An 18,453-nucleotide genomic window follows, 5' to 3' on the forward strand; every position below is an offset into this window, starting at 1 on the left:
ATACAGAATGATATGGGTGATAACAAGCCGGAGGGGGATTTGTAGCTTGAGGTCATGTTATTTAAAGCATATTTACAGCATAACTGTAACATTTGTAAGCATGGATATTTATATAGAGTCCTGAGACAAAAACTTGGTCCTTAAGTGACTGCATTTTCTATTACAGTCACCGTCCTGGGCCTTCAAAACAGCATCAATTCATCTAGGTACATCTGCACACAGGTTTGGAAGGAACTTGGCAGGGAGGATGTTCCAAACATCTTCTAGAACCTACAATGGTGTAGGGGCCATAAAACCTCTTTCAGAACTTGTCAATGTTGTGTATGCTGCAGATAACTCTTGATGACATTGGCTATATGTTTACTTTGGATCCAAATTAATTCTGCAGCACATTAAGCGTCTCCCTGATAGTACAGCATAATGGATAAATATCTACCTCTTTCTCAGCCCTAAGGACACCATTAATCCTGACCAAATCCCCAACTCCATTTGCTGAAATACAGCCCAAACTTGCAAGGAACCTTCATCATACTTCAACGGTTGCCTGCAGCCACTCATTATTGCATCGTTATCCAGACTTCTGGCAAACAAACTGTTTTGTGTTATAGCCAAATATTTCACATTTTGACTCCAGTCCAGAGCACCTATTGACATTTTTCTGGATTCCAGTTCTTATGTTTTGTGCACCATTGAAATGCCAGGATTGTTTCCATTTCCAAGGTATGGCTTTTTGGATGCAGATCTTCCACGAAGGCAACTTATGCCCCAAACAGTAAATGGGTGTTGCTGGGTTATGCTGGTTGCTGACAGTTCTGAACTGATGGCACTACTGGAGATCTTTGGCTTTCGGAATGAAGTATATAAAGTTTTTTTATCTGCTGCACTAAGTTTCCTTGGTCATCACCACATCTTCGGTCTTAAATGTTGCCCATTTCTTGGTGCTTCTTCAAAAGAGTAAAAAAAAAATTGAAGTACGTGCTTATCTGGCAGTAAATTCAGTGATTTCAGTAGTTCATCCTCATCAGACAAATGCTCAAGGAACCTGCAGGTTGGCAGGGCATTGACAAAATGAAAAAAAACAAACAATCCAGCTCTTCTTTCAAATTTGCAACTAACTTCTTTATTTCATTCCAATAAAAAGTTTATATAAAGATAAATTTCATCTGTGTATGTGAACATTTCATTGGAATGACAAAGTTAATTGAGAATTTGAAAGACGCGCTAGATAGTGTGATTGATTCCTTTCACTTTGGTTTCTACAAAAGAGCTTGGACAGCACATCTTAATACTCCAGTCTGCAGGAAACCTTTGCCTGGGATAGACCTTGCTGATAGAGTAAAACTACCTCGTTTCTTAGTATAGAGAAAGTCAGCATCATAAAACCACTTTATTTTCTGCTGTGTTTTTATTGTGTATTATTTTAAACACAGGAGAAATTATTCACTGAATTAGGAGTTTCAGGCTCTTTCAGCCCTTGTCATATCCACACTATGACTGAGGCTGTGTGCCCACTATGCGTTTTTCAAGCGTTTTTGCCGCGGAATCTCCGCAGCAAAAACGCTTACAAAACGCTTGGTAATACGTGCCCCATGGTCCTCAATGATAATCCGCATGTGCTGTGCACATGCTGCGGAAATTTCCACTGCGGATTATCATTGCGGAAAAAAACGCAGCATGTCCATTAATTTTGCGGACACGCAGCGTAATTGCCGCCATTGACTTGCATTGGACCGCGTGACATCCGCATCACTGAATCTGCACAAGCGGATATCACACGGTTCAATGTGCAGATGGTACCCAGGTCTGGAGGAGATGAGAGGAGACTCTCATCCAGACCTGGGTACCATAGAAACTGTAAAAAATAGAATTTAAAATAAAAAGTAAAGATTATATTTACCTTCCGATGTCCTTCTGGTGTTTTCTCCCCTTCGTCTGGTCTGCTGTATGGGTCGCGTTGTTGTGAAAGACCTGCCATGACATCATTGAGTCATGTGACCTGTCACATGACTCAATGACGTCACCGCAGGTCCTACACACCACCGCGCGCCGCCCAAGACACCGGACGCAGCATAGAAAGCACCGGGAGGACATCGGAGGGTAAGTATAATCTTTTTTTTTTATTTTTCACCATTCTTATTCCTTTTTTTTTTTTTTAACGAACTTGGTCACACTATATAAATCCATGCCGTTTGCATGGATTTATATAGTGTGAACAAGTTGTCAAGCACTTTTCCAAGTGATGCTGAAATCGCTTGGAAAACGCTTCTACCTAGCGGGAAAACCGCATGTAAAAAACGCACGCATTTTTCCTGCCAGGGAAATGCGGAAAAAATATGCAGCATTTCTGCATCGTGGGCACATAGCCTAAGGGTTGAAAGAGCATGAAATACCGTATTTCAGTGAATTCTCTCTCCTGTCTTTTATATGGCTTGAATATTATTTTAACAGAATTAAGTGTTTTTATTCGTTGATGCTGGCCTCCCCTATCTTTGGATCACACCGTTGACTGAACCTTGCCATGCAACTCCTATTGCAGAGGGTGAGCTGACAACATGGTCATCCTCCATACCTTTTCTCATTGCTCTGCTCAGTCTTGCTACGGTGTATCACGTGTGACATGAAACAGTCTTCCACAACCTCACCCTTGTAGCAGAGATTGACTGTTCCTCACCCAGTTTTAAGCCTTAAACACAGCTGTTTGTTCCAATTAATGACTGCTTCAACCTACATATGGAAATGACTATCAATATCACCTGTTTGGTTTAACTGGTTACTCAAAGTAGGGGATTATGAGGAATCTAAGGATCTAGGGTGCTTTCACACTGCGTCTAGGGTCACGTGCGCTGGTATGTCCGAACCCCCAGCAAAACGAGATCTGAGCATATGCACCAACAGTGGGCATAGACTGTAATTGTGCCAGCAGAGCGAACAATTTGCTGGGTGTTCACACTCAAATCCCGACGAGGCCACTGAATGTGAGGTAGAACACAATGTGAAAGTACCCCAACACATTCTGTTTCACATGCATTGCTAGGCTTAATTCCATATGTGCTCCTTCCTGGTTTTGCGGTCTTCAGCTTGGTAGACAATGAGCACCTTGCAATAAGAACAAGAAAAACCATTGCATGATTAGTTGTGTCCAAACTTTTGCATGGAACGATATAAATAGTGCTGTACAAAAGTTTTAGGCAGGTATGACAAAATGCTGAAACTGAAATATTTTCAAAAATAGAAGTGCTAAAAGATTATTATTTTTATCAATTAACAAAATGCAGAGTGAAACAAAAGAGAACCAATTCAAATCAATATTTGGTGTGACTATCCTTTCCTTGTGAAACTACATCAATTCTTCTTCTTTTTCTTACGCTTGCACAAAGTCAATGATTTTGTAAGATTAGAGTTGGATATATGAGTATCCAATAAGTCATTCCCAGGCAAAGATTTAAAATTAGACTTGGGTTTCAAGATGTCTAAATTTTAAGGAGCACCAATAAATGGGAAACTTTGGAGGACCGTAGACACAGCGGTCGGCCAAGAACAGTTAATGCTGCAGATGAAAGACATAAACTTTTAAATCAGAAAAGGTCTAGCAGTGCCATCAGATCAGAACTAGCAGTGAGCAGAGGAACCCAAGCTACATCCATCTATTGCTAGAAGTAGGGTCAGAAATGGTCTTCAGGGAAGAAATGAGGTCAAGATCCATATCAGTGTCTTCAATGCTGAAAAATACAACAGCTCCATTCAATGTGTTTTCAACCTGCAGTTAGGTTAAGTACCTATGAGCAGACAAACTCTTTAAAGATATGCAAAAGATGAAAAAATGGAAATAAAATATTTAAAATATCTCAATTTATTCATTATCGAGTATGAGCTACACTAGCATAAATGCACACACTTACAATCCTTAGTATGTCTTAATGCCTAAAGTTAACCACTATTGGTAAATGTTAAAAGAAGAAAAAACTTGCCAACACTAATCACTGCAGAGATGTGTGGAAAATGTTGTAGACTGATAAACATCCTGCAAGAAACACAGGGGCTTTTATACTGCTGATTTAATCCATTTTTGCCTGGGGAACGGAGGAAGAGACATCATAGACTAAAGGTAAAGTTTAAACCATTCATACAGCCCATTTTACATTTCGTTCTTTCCTCCCCTTCCCAGAGATATAACTTTTTTGTCCATAGACATTTGAGGGCTTATTTTTTGCAGTACGAGTTATACTTTTGAATGGCACCATTTATTTCACCACATAGTGTACTGGAAAACAGTCAAAAATTCTAAGTGGGGAGAAATTGTGGAAAAAAAGCAATCCTGACATTTTTAAGGAATTATTTTTACAGTGTATATTTTGTAGTAAAAATGACCTTGAAATATGATTCTCCTCATCAGTATAATTACGGTGATTTCAAACCTGTCCAATTTTTTTTTATTATTATTATTTTAGTGGTGAAAAAAATATCGGAAGTTTGCAAAAAAAAATAAAAATTGGGAGGTTGTGTCGCCATTTTCTGATACCCATAGCGTTTCCTTTTTTAGTCGATGGAGCTGTGTGACAACATTTTTATTGATACCATTTTGGGGTAGATGAATTTTGTTTGGTTTTGCAGTGACTAAAAAAAACATTGGCGTTCTGGAATTTTTTTTCTGTTAACGGTGTTCACCGATCTGATGAATTATTTTTAGACTTTTCTGAATGTGTCAATACAACATGTATTTTTTACATTTTATTAGCTTTATTTTAATGGGGGGAAAAGGAACTTTCAAGTTTAATTTTTTATTTTTTTTAATATTTTGTTTTGAAGCTGCGATCGTCTGATCGTTTGTGCTATATACTGCACAGAGCATCACTGACTGAGGGCGTAAGCCAGAAATGCGTCGAGATTGCATCTCCGCTATCATGGACCTTTATATATTTTAATATTTTTCACAAATAAAGTGAGAATTAATTTTTATTGGAGACTTTTCCCAATTTTTCTTTATGCACAGAGCATTACAGTATATAGTAAAAATCACAATCTCCTTTGACGCTTAGCCACAGGCTGGGTTACAAGGGAGCTTCGTAATCATAAGCATGGAGGTCTTCAACAGAACCCCTGCTGTCATAAGTAACCCATCGGAGATCCGTAATCCCGTCATGGGCGCGCCGATGGGCACGTGTAATGATGCATAGTTAAACACAATATCATAGTTGTGATAACAGTGTAATTGTTATTGTTTGGGAAAACAGTCTGTTTTTGTCAGGCTTTAGCCTGTTTAAAAAGAAAAAAAGAGGTCTGTGATTGGTCCATGTGACCAAGTATGTTTGATATAAGTGATTTTAGAAGCTTCTATTAGTCACATCCGTGATGTGTTCTGTTATCTGGAGGTCTACAAATTCCAGTGATTCTAAGCGACCATGCAGAGAGAAGTTCTTAATTCTAAGTGCGGGGTTGCAGGTAAGTGCATAGTTCAACACAGTATGATAGTTTAACACAAGAGCATAGTTTGGTGTTTTCCTTATTAGCCTTTCAATGTTTTTTCTGCTTTTATCCATACAGTTTATCCCCCATTTAACATGTGCTCCATGGACAGTGCTACCAGGTGTGCGTTTTGTGAGATGAATGCATGCCTTGAACAGCCGTTTCAGGGTGAATAGGTCTGCTTTCGATGTCAGCGAGTTACATGTTTGGAAGCCCAGAAACTGGATCTAAATACGCAGCTAGCAAGACTCAGGAGCATTGCAAGTCTATAGTGGAGTTTAGAGCTTACTGAGCGGCTCTGGCTGGAGCCAGTGATATGGAGGAGGGTGGAAATGGGGAAGAGCAGGACAGAGGTTTACGTGACTGGGTAAATGTTACAAGAAGGGTAGGGGGGAAAGTGCCAGGGAGCCCAGTCATGATCTGGCATAAGTTAGTAAAGATGCCTGTTTGGCTGATATTAGGAATACAAGCCCAGGACTTGGATCACTACAGCAGGACGTTGCTCCTACAACCAGGAAGACGACTGCTGTAGGAAGGAGGGAAATAGGAGTGCAGCACAGGCCAGAGAGATGGTGGTAGGGGACTTTATAATTAGGCAGACAGACAGGGTCATCTGCCACCAAGACCGTGAATGCCGAACAGTGTGTTGTCTGCCGAGAGCTTGGGTTCGGCACATTGCGGATGGGATAGACAACTTGCTGGGTGGGGCTGGAGAAAACCCAGCGGTCATGGTATACATCGGTACCAATGACATAGTTAGAGTGAGGTGGAAGGTCCTTAAAAATGAGTACAGGGAACTAGGAGAGAAGCTAAAGGCCAGGACCGCCAAGGTACTGTTTTCAGAAATACTGCAGGTGCCACGAGCGTCACTAGAGAGACAGCGGAAGCTTAGGGAGATAAATAAGTGGCTTAGACATTGGTGCAGGAAGGAAGGGTTTGGGTTCATAGAGAACTGGGCCGACTTCGCTACAGACTCAACGGCGGGGACGGGCTGCACCTCAATGGGGAGGGTGCAGCTGTGCTTTGGGAAAAAATGGTTCGATAGATGGAGGAGCTTTTATACTAGGATACTAGGATGGGGGGGGGGTATTTGTGCTAATAAGGGGATAGATAGAGTAGTCAGAGAGTGAGACAGTAGGGGTTAATGAGGATCTATGGGGGGATGGAATATGGAAGAAAAAAAGGGAGGTGAGTAGGAGTAATAAATCTGCTAATAGTATTACATGTCTGCTGGCAAATCTTACACGTCTTGCAAACAAAATGGCTGAACTGGAGACTCTTATGTCTGTCACAGAATATGATGTGGTGGGTATTAAGGAATCTGGCTGGATAAAAGCCATAACTGGATCACAAACGTAGAGGGTGAGGCTGCGTGCCCACGATGCGTTTTTCAAGCGTTTTTGCTGCGGAATTTCCGCAACGGAAACGCTTTTAAAATGCTTGGTAATACGTGTCCCATGGTCCCCAATGAAAATCCGCATGTTCTGTGCACATGCTGCAGAATTTTCTGCAGCGGATTTTCTGTGCGGAAAAATCCGCGGCATGTCCATTATTTGTAAGTTTCCACATGCGGATTTGACTAATCAAATCCGCGTGTAAAAACGCTGCAAAAAAGCTTAAAAAACTTGTGTAAAATCCGCAAGCGTTTTTACTGCCAAAGAAATGCTGCGGAAATTTTCTGCTTCAATTCTGCATCTTGGGCACATAGCCTTACACAACATTTAGGGAGGACAGAAAAGACAAAAAAGGTGGAGGAGTGTGTATTTTCATTAAATCCAACTTAAAACCTGTGCTCAATGAAGACATTGGGGGGAGCTTCAACAATGTAGAGTCAGTGTGGGTAAATGTACATGAGGATGACAAAAATGGAAAGCTGCTAATTGGAGTTTGCTACAAGCCGCCTAACATAGTTGAACAGGTAGAGGATGAAATGCTGCAGCAAATTAAAAAGGCAGCAAATAGTGACAGGGTCCTTATTATGGGGGATTTTAAGTGTCCAGATATTCAATGGGACATAGAATCTTATCCACAGTTCAGAAAAATTCTCTCTCTCAGCTGGTAGATGAACCAACCAGGGGAGGTAATCTGTTGGATCTAGTCCTGTCTAATAGACCAGATACAATTTCAGATCTACAGGTCCGGGAGAATCTGGGAAACAGCGACCATATTATTGTAAGTTTCAATGTAATTTTCAATAAAAAGGGGAAATGCAAAAACCTGGAACTTTAGGAAAGATGATTTCAACATATTAAGGGAAGAGCTTAATCGGGTAAACTGGGGCCATATCATGGTAACTGGGTATACCGAAAGTAAATGGGCATATTTAAGGAAATACTACTAGAATCCTGTAGAAAATGTATACCCTCTGTTAATAAAATGTCCAGGAATAAAAAGAAACCATTATGGATAAATAAGACAGTACAAAGTTTAATAACACAAAAACAAAGGGAATGCAAAATCTTGAAGGCCGAGAATAGAGAAATAGCATTTCAGGAGTAAAAAGGCCTAAATAAGAAATGTAAAAATAAAATTAAGCTAGCAAAATTATCTACAGAGCAACAAATCGCCAGTGACATTGAAATAAAATTCAAAAAATGTTATAAATACATCAATGCCAAAAAGAAAAAATCAGATGGTATCGGACCCTTAAAATATGATAACAAGATAATTATGGAGGACAAAGAAAAGTCTGAGATATTAAACAGGCACTTTTCATCCATGTTCACCAATGAACTGTCTGTTCCACGGATCTTTCAACAGGGCAAAAATCAAAGTTCACCACCTGATATAACTAGTTTAACACAAAAAGAAGTACGCCAGCGTCTGAGCATTGAGAAATCCCTTGGCCCAGATGGCATTCATCCACGGATACTGCGGGAATTAAGTTCAGTAATTGACAGACCGCTGTATCTCATATTCTTAGACTCTCTGGTAACAGAGGTAGTACCACAGGATTTGAGGATAGCCGATGTGGTATCGATATTTCTAAGAAAGGTAAGAAGGTGGATCCAGGTAACTACCGTCTGGTAAGTCTGACATCAGTAGTGTACAAAGTTTTTGAGGGCATCATAAGAGATGACCTGCAGAGTTATATCACAGAGAATAATATAATAAATGATAATCAGCATGGATTCTTGAAAAATAGGTCGTGTCTAACCAACATGTTGGGTTTCTATGATGAGGTAAGGGCAAATCTGAATGTTGGTAATGGGGCTGATGTGATTGATCTGGACTTTGCAAAGGCATTTGATACTGTACCTCATAACAGCCTTATACTGAAGCTACAGAAGCAAGGACTTGGGGGAACTATATGTAGAGGGGTAAGGAATTGGCTAAATGATAGGAAACAAAGAGTCATAAATGGTACATTCTCTAAATGGGATATAGTCAGCAGTGGGGACCGCATGATCTGTGCTAGGACCTTTTCTTTTTAACCTCTTTATTAATGATCTTGTGGATGGGATTAAGAGTAAAGTGTCAGTCATGGCCGACAACAACAAACTATGTAGGATATTAAAATCTGATCTTGACGTTACAATATTGCAGAATGATCTGGATAAGATGACTGAATGGGCAAACAATTGGCAGATGAGGTTTAATGTAGATAAATGTAGAGTAATGCACCTAGGACGGAGTAATCCTATCGCTGCATATTCATTAAATGGGAGTATACTCAGGACAACAGAACAGAAGGACTTGGGTATTCTGGTCACAAGTAAGCTGAGCAGAAGTACTCAATGGCAAGCAGCAGCCGCAAAAGCAAACAAGATTTTAGGATGTATAAAAAGAGAAATAAAATCCCGCGATCACAACATATTGTTACCCCATTATAAATCACTAGTGAGGCCACATCTGGAATATGGGCTCCAGTTTTGGGCTCCACATTTTAAAAAGGATATTCAGAAGTTAGAATCCGTTCAAAGGCGGGCAACTAGATTATTACAAGGGATGGAAGGCCTCTCATATTATGAGAGGTTGAAAAGTTGTGCTTGTTTAGCTTAGAAAAAAGCATTAGAGGAGATCTCATTTACATGTACAAATATGCGTGTGGTCAGTATAAAGTAATGGCACATGGCTTATTCCTTCCAAAGACCATACTAAGGACCAGGGGGCACTCATTACAGGTGGAAGAAAGGTGATTCCGGCAGCTAAATAGGAAAGGGTTCTTTACAGTCAGAGCAGTCAGACTGTGGAATGCCGACCAAAAGAGGTAGTGATGACGGACACTGTAACAGCTTATAAAACAGGGCTGGATGATTTCCTTGATACACAACGTTGTGGGATACAGGTAAATTAGACAAAATGTACAATTGGGGGAGGAAGGTTGAACTTGAAGGACCTAGGTGTTTATTCAACCTATGTAACTATGATTTATTTAATAAAATTGATAAAACATCTACAAGAATGTCACAATGCTGGCCCTACCACACTACAATTTACAGATTTAGAAAGTCAGACACCCTCCACAAGGTGGAAATCACAACAAATTATTGTTAAAAAGAAAAGCAAGATTGATTCTCGATACAGCTGCCCAAGGACCGTTAGGTCTAAATCAGGGGTCTCAAACACGCGGCCCGCGGGCCGCATGCGGCCCCTGAGGCTGCTTTATGCGGCCCGCAGGCACAGACCCCTTGACGATCCCGACCTGGTCCAGGAGGAGCCGCCGACAGCAGCGCTGAATTGCCACACAGAGACTGTTTCCCAGCACTGCATTTCCAATGCCAGCCGCTGGCCAATCAGAGGCCAGCAGCTGATATCTGCGTGTCGGCGCAGCGAGTATGACGTCATTGCCATATGCAGATGTCAGCTGCTGGCCTCTGATTGGCCGGCGGCTGACATTGAAAATGCAGTGCTGGGAGACAGTCTCTGTGCGGCAATGCAGCACTGCTGTCGGCGGCTCCTCCTGGACCAGGTCGGGATCGTCAAGGGGTCGGACTCTGTGGTGCCTGCGGGCCACATCTGCAGGAAGGCCGCCGAGGGAACGGAGGACAGGTGAGAATCATCTTTTTTTTTTTTTATTTTATGTGTGTGAAGAACAGCACAGGGGGCACATAGCCACAAGAGGGGACCTGGATGGGGCACATAGCCACAAGATGGGGACCTGGATGGGGCACAGAGCCACAAGATGGGGACCTGGATGGGGCACATAGCCACAAGAGGGGACCTGGATGGGGCACATAGCCACAAGAGGGGACCTGGATGGGGCACATAGCCACAGGATGGGGACCTGGATGGGGCACAGAGCCTCAAGATGTGGACCTGGATGGGGCACATAGCCTCAAGATGTGGACCTGGATGGGGCACATAGCCACAAGATGGGGACCTGGATGGGGCACATAGCCACAAGATGGGGACCTGGATGGGGCACATAGCCACAAGATGGGGACCTGGATGGGGCACATAGCCACAAGATGGGGACCTGGATGGGGAACATTGCCACAGGATGGGGACCTGGATGAGGCACATTAGTACAAGATGGGCGCCAGGATGGGGAACGTTGCCACAGGATGGGGACCTGGATGGGGCACATAGCCACAAGATGGGGACCTGGATGGGGCACAGAGCCACAAGATGGGGACCTGGATGGGGCACAGAGCCACAAGATGGGGACCTGGATGGGGAACATTGCCACAGGATGGGGACCTGGATGGGGCACATAGCCCCAAGATGGGGACCTGGATGAGGCACATTAGTACAAGATGGGCGCCAGGATGGGGAACGTTGCCACAGGATGGGGACCTGGATGGGGCACATTAGTACAAGATGGGGACTTGGATGGGGAACATTACTACAAGATGTTTTCCATTATTACTATATGATGCTAATTGTAAGACAATATTACTGTATGTGGCCAATTGGGGGAAATAAAATTGTAAAAAAAATAAAAAATAAAATAAAGCATGAAAAAATATTGGGCACTAAAAATGCTGTTTTATATGTAAACTAAAGTAAACACAAAAAAGTGCACGTTTATTATCGCCACATTCATAACGACCCAAGCCATAAAAAAATAAACACGGAAAAAATGTTCAAAAGGTGTATACAAAAAAAATGGTATCACTAAAAATGTCACATTGAACAAAGAATGCGGCCCCCCAAATTCAAATTTTTTCCATGTGCGGCCCATATACCCAGCTGAGTTTGAGACCCCTGGTCTAAATGATAGAATTCCTTTGTCTGTATTTTTATAATGTTTTTACGTATTCTTACCATGTTGAAAAAAAGGGTCTTTGACAAGTACTGTGATACCGCCCATAAAGGAAGTAGTTCCACGCCATCTTTCACCTGAACCTGTAGACGCATTGTAGAAACGCCCGTTGTCCTGCACACCGCATGAATACTGTGTGATTTGGAATAAAGGATTTTAACTAAGGATATGGGGAGTGCCGCTTTTCATTATCTTTGCTTGGACAAATCTACCCACATATAGCAGAGCACCACTGTCACTCCTGATTAATAACTGACCAGGCTCACAGAAGGGTTAATGGAGCAAAGTGTTTAACTGTTTACTAGAATGCAGCTTTATCTGTATTCAGACTATGTTAGGCTATGTGCCCATGATGCAGAAATGCTCTGGATTTTTTCCTGAGCGTTTCTGCATCTCCCTGGCAGAAAAAACACATGCATATTGTACATGCGGATTGTACATGCGGATTGTACATGCGTTTTTCCTGCCAGGGACAAGTGGAAGTGAAGCGTTCTTCACATGCATTTCTGCATGTGGGTCAACAAGCGCTTTCCAAGCAATTTTAGCATCACTTGGAAAGTGCTTGACAACTTGGTCACACTATATAAATCCATGCACTCGGCATGCATTTATATAGTGCGACCCCAAAGAATGTCAAAAAATAAAAAAATAAATCTATACTTACCTTCCGATGGCCCCCGGAGTCTTGCTTCGCTCCGTCCTGGCTTGCCGGCAGCTCGCGGTACACTACACTGAAGGACCTGCCGTCACATGACTATGACGTCAGCGCAGGTCTTTCTGTCCACCGCAATCTGCAGGCAAGTGAATACAAGGAGACTGGGGGCCATCAGAAGGTAAATATAATATATATTTTTTATTTTATTCATTTTTTTATAGGTTCTATGGTACCCGGGTCTAGAGGAGAGTCTCCTGTCCTCCAGACCCGGGTACCATCCGCACATTGAAACTCATGGATTCCGCATGTACAGATGTAGTGATGCGGAATCCAAGAGATTCAATGCAAGTCAATGGCGGCGAAAACGCAGTGCTTCCGCAAAATAATTGGTAGTGCTGCGTTTTTTTCCGCAATGATAATCCGCAGCGGAAATTTCCACATCATCTGCACAGCACATGTGGATTATCATTGGGGAACATGGCCGGCCTTCTACCAAGCGTTTTTTTAAGAATTTCTGCAGTGTTTTTGCCGCTGCAGAAACGCTTAAAAAACGCATCGTGGGCACACAGCCTTAAAGGGATGAGGTTAGCACTGAGAATGACTATTCAAACCAAGTACATGTGCTAAATGCACCCTTGGTGTGGCCAAACATTTAAGTGCACCTTCCCACCTAAATTTTCCCATCTACCTCCACCTGTCCCTCCCATCGTGTTTGATTGACAGCTCTGGTTTTTTACAGAGCCAGAAAAGGGCAGAAATTAATAGAAAACAAGCATGTGGGATAATGAACTTAAATGTTTGGCCACCCAAGGGTGCACTGAGCGCCTGTACTTGGCTTGAACTGTCATTCTGTGCTGACAGAGTCCCTTTAACAAACTCTCTGCCCTATAGCAGAGGGGGGGATCTAAAACTGCTCTGGCCTTTCAGTAAGAATGAAGACAGTTTTCTCTGTATATTTCTCAGTTTAAACTGCAATGTGATTCAAAATAGAATGAAAGGAAAGCAGATTACATACAGAAGTGCATGTACATTTTATTTTATTTTTCAACATTTTCTGTTTGGTTATTCTTGAAGAAGTCATATTTAGAGTATTACGCATAACTTGTATTAAGTGCTTCTTGAAAGCACTGTTACATAGGCGACAATATGTGTAGCATGTATAATACAATGGTCTGCCATAATTGCCTTCGTTTCCACTAGTAAAATATCAGCAACCAGAAAATGGATGTCCATGCTCTACTTAAATGTTCATAGCTGCCGAGTAGACACGACGCACAAATGTACCAGTAAATAGTCATCACAGTCAAGAGGTCAATTGTGAATTTCAGCTCAATATCAAGTTGCTGATTTCAGTTAAATGAATGCCAGAGAAAAAACAGCAGCAGAAACAAAGCAATGAAATAGGAGGTCAAGGTTCCATTGATGTTTGTCTGGTCTAACTAGCGTTATGTACGCTGAAATATTGCTTCTAAGAGCACAGCAATAATTCATTTCAACTAGCAGAATGTTTCTCACTAGACTTTGAGTAGTATGTAATGAAACACAAAGGAAATAAGAAAATATTTTAATACTATCCCATGGATAGAAGCAATAGCACAAACCTATGTATCTTGTACCATTAGCCAAGCCTAAGTAACGAGAATAAAATGTTAATAAAAGCCACAGAGAAACATTCAGATTTCTTTAGCAAAAGGTATAAATTAATCTGAATTGTCTGTTATTTGGGAAAACTTCACAATGCAAAACCATAAGGCTGTGTGCCCACGTAGCATTTTTCAAGCGTATATGCTGCGGAATTTCCGCAGCGTAAACGCTTGAAAAATGCATGTATATCCGCACCCCATGGTCCCCAATGGGATTCCGCAAGTTCTATGCACATGCTGCGGATTTTTCCGCAGCGTTTATGCCGCGTTCAAAAATCCGCAGCATGTCATTTAATTTTGCGTTTCCGCAAGCGGAATTGCCTTTGTCCAATGCATAAAAAACGCAAGGCAATTCCGCATGTGGAAAACGCGTGATAAACGCGTGCGGAATTCCACATGCGTTTTTCCGGGAGAGGACTTGCATTTATGCAGCAGAAATTTTCTGCTTCATAAATGCAACGTGGGCACATAGCCTAAAACTCACTTATTCAGAGGGGCATGGAAAAAGGGAAGGCAAATAGAATAAAACCTCAATTCAAATGTGCGACTATAGTATTTCGTACTCTTCTACCATTTTCAAAATTGAAATAGTAATAGGATGTTGATTGATTTTGCAGAAGATGACAGGCAAGTTGTCTTGGGACATGTCTGTACAAGAATAAAACAGTCAGTCATTGCTCAATTTACTTGTTAAACACTAGAGAAAGCGTCAGAGGTAGTGGCGTTTCCAGGATGCTGAGCTGTGTATGCAGTGGGCTCCCTATCAGCTCAACAGGAGAATGCTGCAATACCAGGACAGCTTCCATTATGTGGATGGCACGCAGGTAGACGGAGCAATGCAGACATCAAGGAGGCTGCAGGCTCGCACAAGGATCACATCCCCTTCCAAACAGCTGGTCAGCAAGGGACTTACAGCTCCAGAGATCTGATATTCATTGGTTATCCCAAAAAGGAAAATACCTGGGCTCATTCACACAGGCGTATAGCACGGCAAAGAGATAGCTCTCAGCCCAATGTTATACTATGGGGCAGTGTAGATCTCCGATTATTTTCTCGTAGCGATTGAGCATGAGAAAATAATCACAGCATGTTGGAAGTGCATCAGACTATCGGATCACACTCAAGCATTCAAGTCTATGAGTGCAAGTGAAACATTAGACTGCACTCGGATGTCAACCGAGTACAGTCCAGTGTACGCGCAGAGTCAATGGAGAAGATGGAGAAATTAGTTCTGTCTTCCCCGCTCCTGTGCTTTGATTCTCTCATGCAAGAGAATTGGAATATGCTCAGCTCAAGCTCTGACAGACTTTGATTAGCATGTCATTAGCATAACTAGCCCGATTGTCACGCACGAGAGAACATATGCCAATGTGAGCGAACCCTTAAATGGAATCTGTAAGTAGGATCAACCATCCTAAGCCATCCATGGGTACACAGGTCATAGGAATCTGAATAAAATGATACCTTCATATCTGCGATCCGATGTCTTATTCCAGAGAAATCCACATTTTTCTTTAATGTAATTGAGCTGTTCAGGACTATGGGCCGGACACTGATCTGAGACTCTGCCTTCATAGATTATTATCCATGAAGGAGGAGTCACCAGTGTGATGTGTAATGGCCGCTCCCTGCTCTCCTGATCTCACTGCAGAGCTGTGTGTGATTATACCGCACACATCTGCAGGTTCCTCTCAGCTTCCCTCTCACAGGCACACAGTGGTGCAATACAGCAGTGCTGTGAGAGCTGCAGCAAATGTGTTTGTCTTCTTACAATGGTTCATTTCTCCTGTACTGTGTCAGTTACATGTCTCACACTGGTAACTCCCCCTTTCATATATAATACGCTCTGGAGACAGATTCTCAAGGAGATCAGTGTCCTGTCATTGACCTGGAACAGAACCCCCAAGAGCTCTCCTCTCCCCAAAGAGTGTGCTTGCTTGAATTGGTGTCATGGAACTAGAAAACACTGACAGCACTTTAACAACTTTTAAGATCAGTTAAACAGGCAAACCACACTTAATGCCATGTTTGTGCAAGATATTTACTTTGTTGAAGAGTTATTAACATATATCCTGCTATGAAGTCTACCGCCTCCTCTCAGCAGGGAGGAAGTAAAGTGCTGCACTAATTCAGGGCTACACCTACAACTATTCATCTACCCTGCAAGTGAACAGCTTAAAGCACTCACTTCTTAATTCTAGATTAAAGGCTTACATTTACATACCAATGTACATATTCTTAGAAGTTTTATGTGAATGCATAGGACTTATTTCAAATAAATTCAGTGACCACTTGTCACAGTTCCTCTATGCTCTACAGTACATAGGTGAGACTGCTGCAATAACACTGCAATGTGGGGAGTTACAATGATTACACTTAAATTCTGCAGATTTTCATTTGAGATCCATTGATCCAATATCTGAACTAAAACGGTGCATAGACTTTCAAAAAGGTAAGTTATCTAGTCCATAAAAAGTTAATTATACCATTATACTGAAGTACAGATGTCTGAAGTATGCAGAATTTACTTCTGTCATTTTACTACAGTTTTCATTAACGGTTCTTTCTTCTTTATAATCCGAACATGCCATTGGCATCCGGAAAACTCAAGAGCAGATGTCCAGTATAAAGAAGGAAAAATGCATTAAATAAATGGTTTGCAGAAAGCAATTACATGATGCTTGTGTGGATCTGATTGATTTGACATACAGGGGAAATGGATAATTAATTGATTTGACAGAACTTCAGTCTTGTTTTCTTTTAAGTGTTGCTTTATTGTCAGTCATGAATTTTTGAAGTCTGACTGCAAATTCCTGAGCAGCACCGAATACCAGTCACAGTAAAGACCTTTAATACACATTGTGAATAGCAGGATTATTACGACAAGCTCACAAGACTGTATTTTCCGTGGAAAAACAGACAGTACTGGGACCAATGTTATTCAAAAGGGACAATGCAAATAAGGTTTTTTTTATGAAATGGGCCCATTAAAGTGAATGGGTGTGCAAAAATCGTATGATGTACAGTGTAGCATCCGTTTTTTACAGATACATTGCAATTCATTAACTGGAAATGGTCTGTGCTGTGAAAAGAGCCAACTGTATACAGATTGCACATGGATGACAAGGTTACAGCCGCTGTTCACTATGTACTGAGCGGTGACAGAAGTCGCATCTCGATGACTGAAAGCTAGAGGCTTCCGAGAGCAATAAAAATAATTTCCTCCCGATAGCCAAACTCTCAGTGCGACGGCAGAAAAGCTTCAGAATGCATATCTGCAGGTTAATAGCCATTGGGGTCATGATAGGGTCCAGTTTAAGTCAAATACACATCATCCAAAATCCTCCTTTCTCATCTTCCTGTTTTGGTATATTCATCCAATGATGTTGCCATCAGTCCTGCTGAGACGAGCAATCACAGCCAACAATGCTGTCACGAGATTCTCTCAACCCCGTCACGATATGTCCATATACATCGTACGTCGTGTCCTTGCCTTTAACTGCCTGCACATGATGGCTGATTTAACCAGGAGCTCCAGTCGAGACTGTTTACTTGTTAAATCCCGCTTTCAATCTCTGACAGCAGCATTTAACACGCGCCGGCAGGAAGGCGAGTCGTTCCACTTGCCCATCGGGGCACTGATGGATTGTCATGACAGCTGGGGGTCTGCTGATGATCCCCGTACCTGTCATTGCGATCCTCCTTGCATTCATAGATCGCGATTTTCTTTACATATAGCAGTGCATCACCACTACTGTGTACAGAACAAGAGATAGGGGACTTGAAGGTGCCATCATCCTAAGGGTACTAACACATACAGTAAATAGTGAAGAAAAAGAAATAAAAAGATATTTAAAAATATGAAGAAAAAAAAAGTTTAAGTCACCCCCCTTTTGCCCTATTAAAAATGAAAATTAAGAAAAAGAAAAACAAACCAACAGATATTTGGTATCGCTGAGTTTGTAAAAGTCTAATCTATTAAAATATAAAGTAAATTAATATAACCGGTAAATGGGTAAATGGCGTAACGAGAGAAACAATCAAAACACCAAAATTAAGGGGTTTTTTTGGCAATCGCAACATTGCAATAAAAGGCAACCCGATCCTTTGTCTGCCCTTATTCACACACTGAGGTCAACTTGGACACATGGGAAGGTTTTTAATATTAGACAGAGTAGCACCATCCCGAATGGGGTTGCCTTGCAGTGGTGGGATAGCTTTTATGCTATTTTTGATCAAACACAGTGTTACTTAAGAACCCTATTCTATTTAAACGCACTTTTCCGTAATATTTATTTATTTACAGCAAGGGTTACGTTCAATTTGCTTCTTGTAGATTTTTTATGTTTGATATCTGCATACTGTCAGTGATCTGGAGAATCATATTGCCAGGACAGTTTTACCACATAGTGAACATGGTAAATAAAAAAAAACGAAAAAAACAATTGCGGAATTGCACTTAATACAATTTCAATTATGCATTT

General features: G+C 41.5%; 1 protein-coding gene across 2 annotated transcripts in view; it reads right to left on the reverse strand.

Annotated features, from left to right (window-relative positions):
* FER (FER tyrosine kinase) overlaps positions 1-18,453 on the reverse strand; it is a 340,421-nt gene that overhangs the window by 185,119 nt on the left and 136,849 nt on the right. The gene's annotated exons all lie outside the window — the stretch shown is intronic.

This window comes from Phyllobates terribilis, unplaced genomic scaffold, assembly GCF_046119375.1.
Source record: "Phyllobates terribilis strain yellow unplaced genomic scaffold, ASM4611937v1 Scaffold_1__5_contigs__length_1240528914, whole genome shotgun sequence".
Classification (NCBI taxonomy): Eukaryota; Metazoa; Chordata; class Amphibia; order Anura; family Dendrobatidae; genus Phyllobates; species Phyllobates terribilis.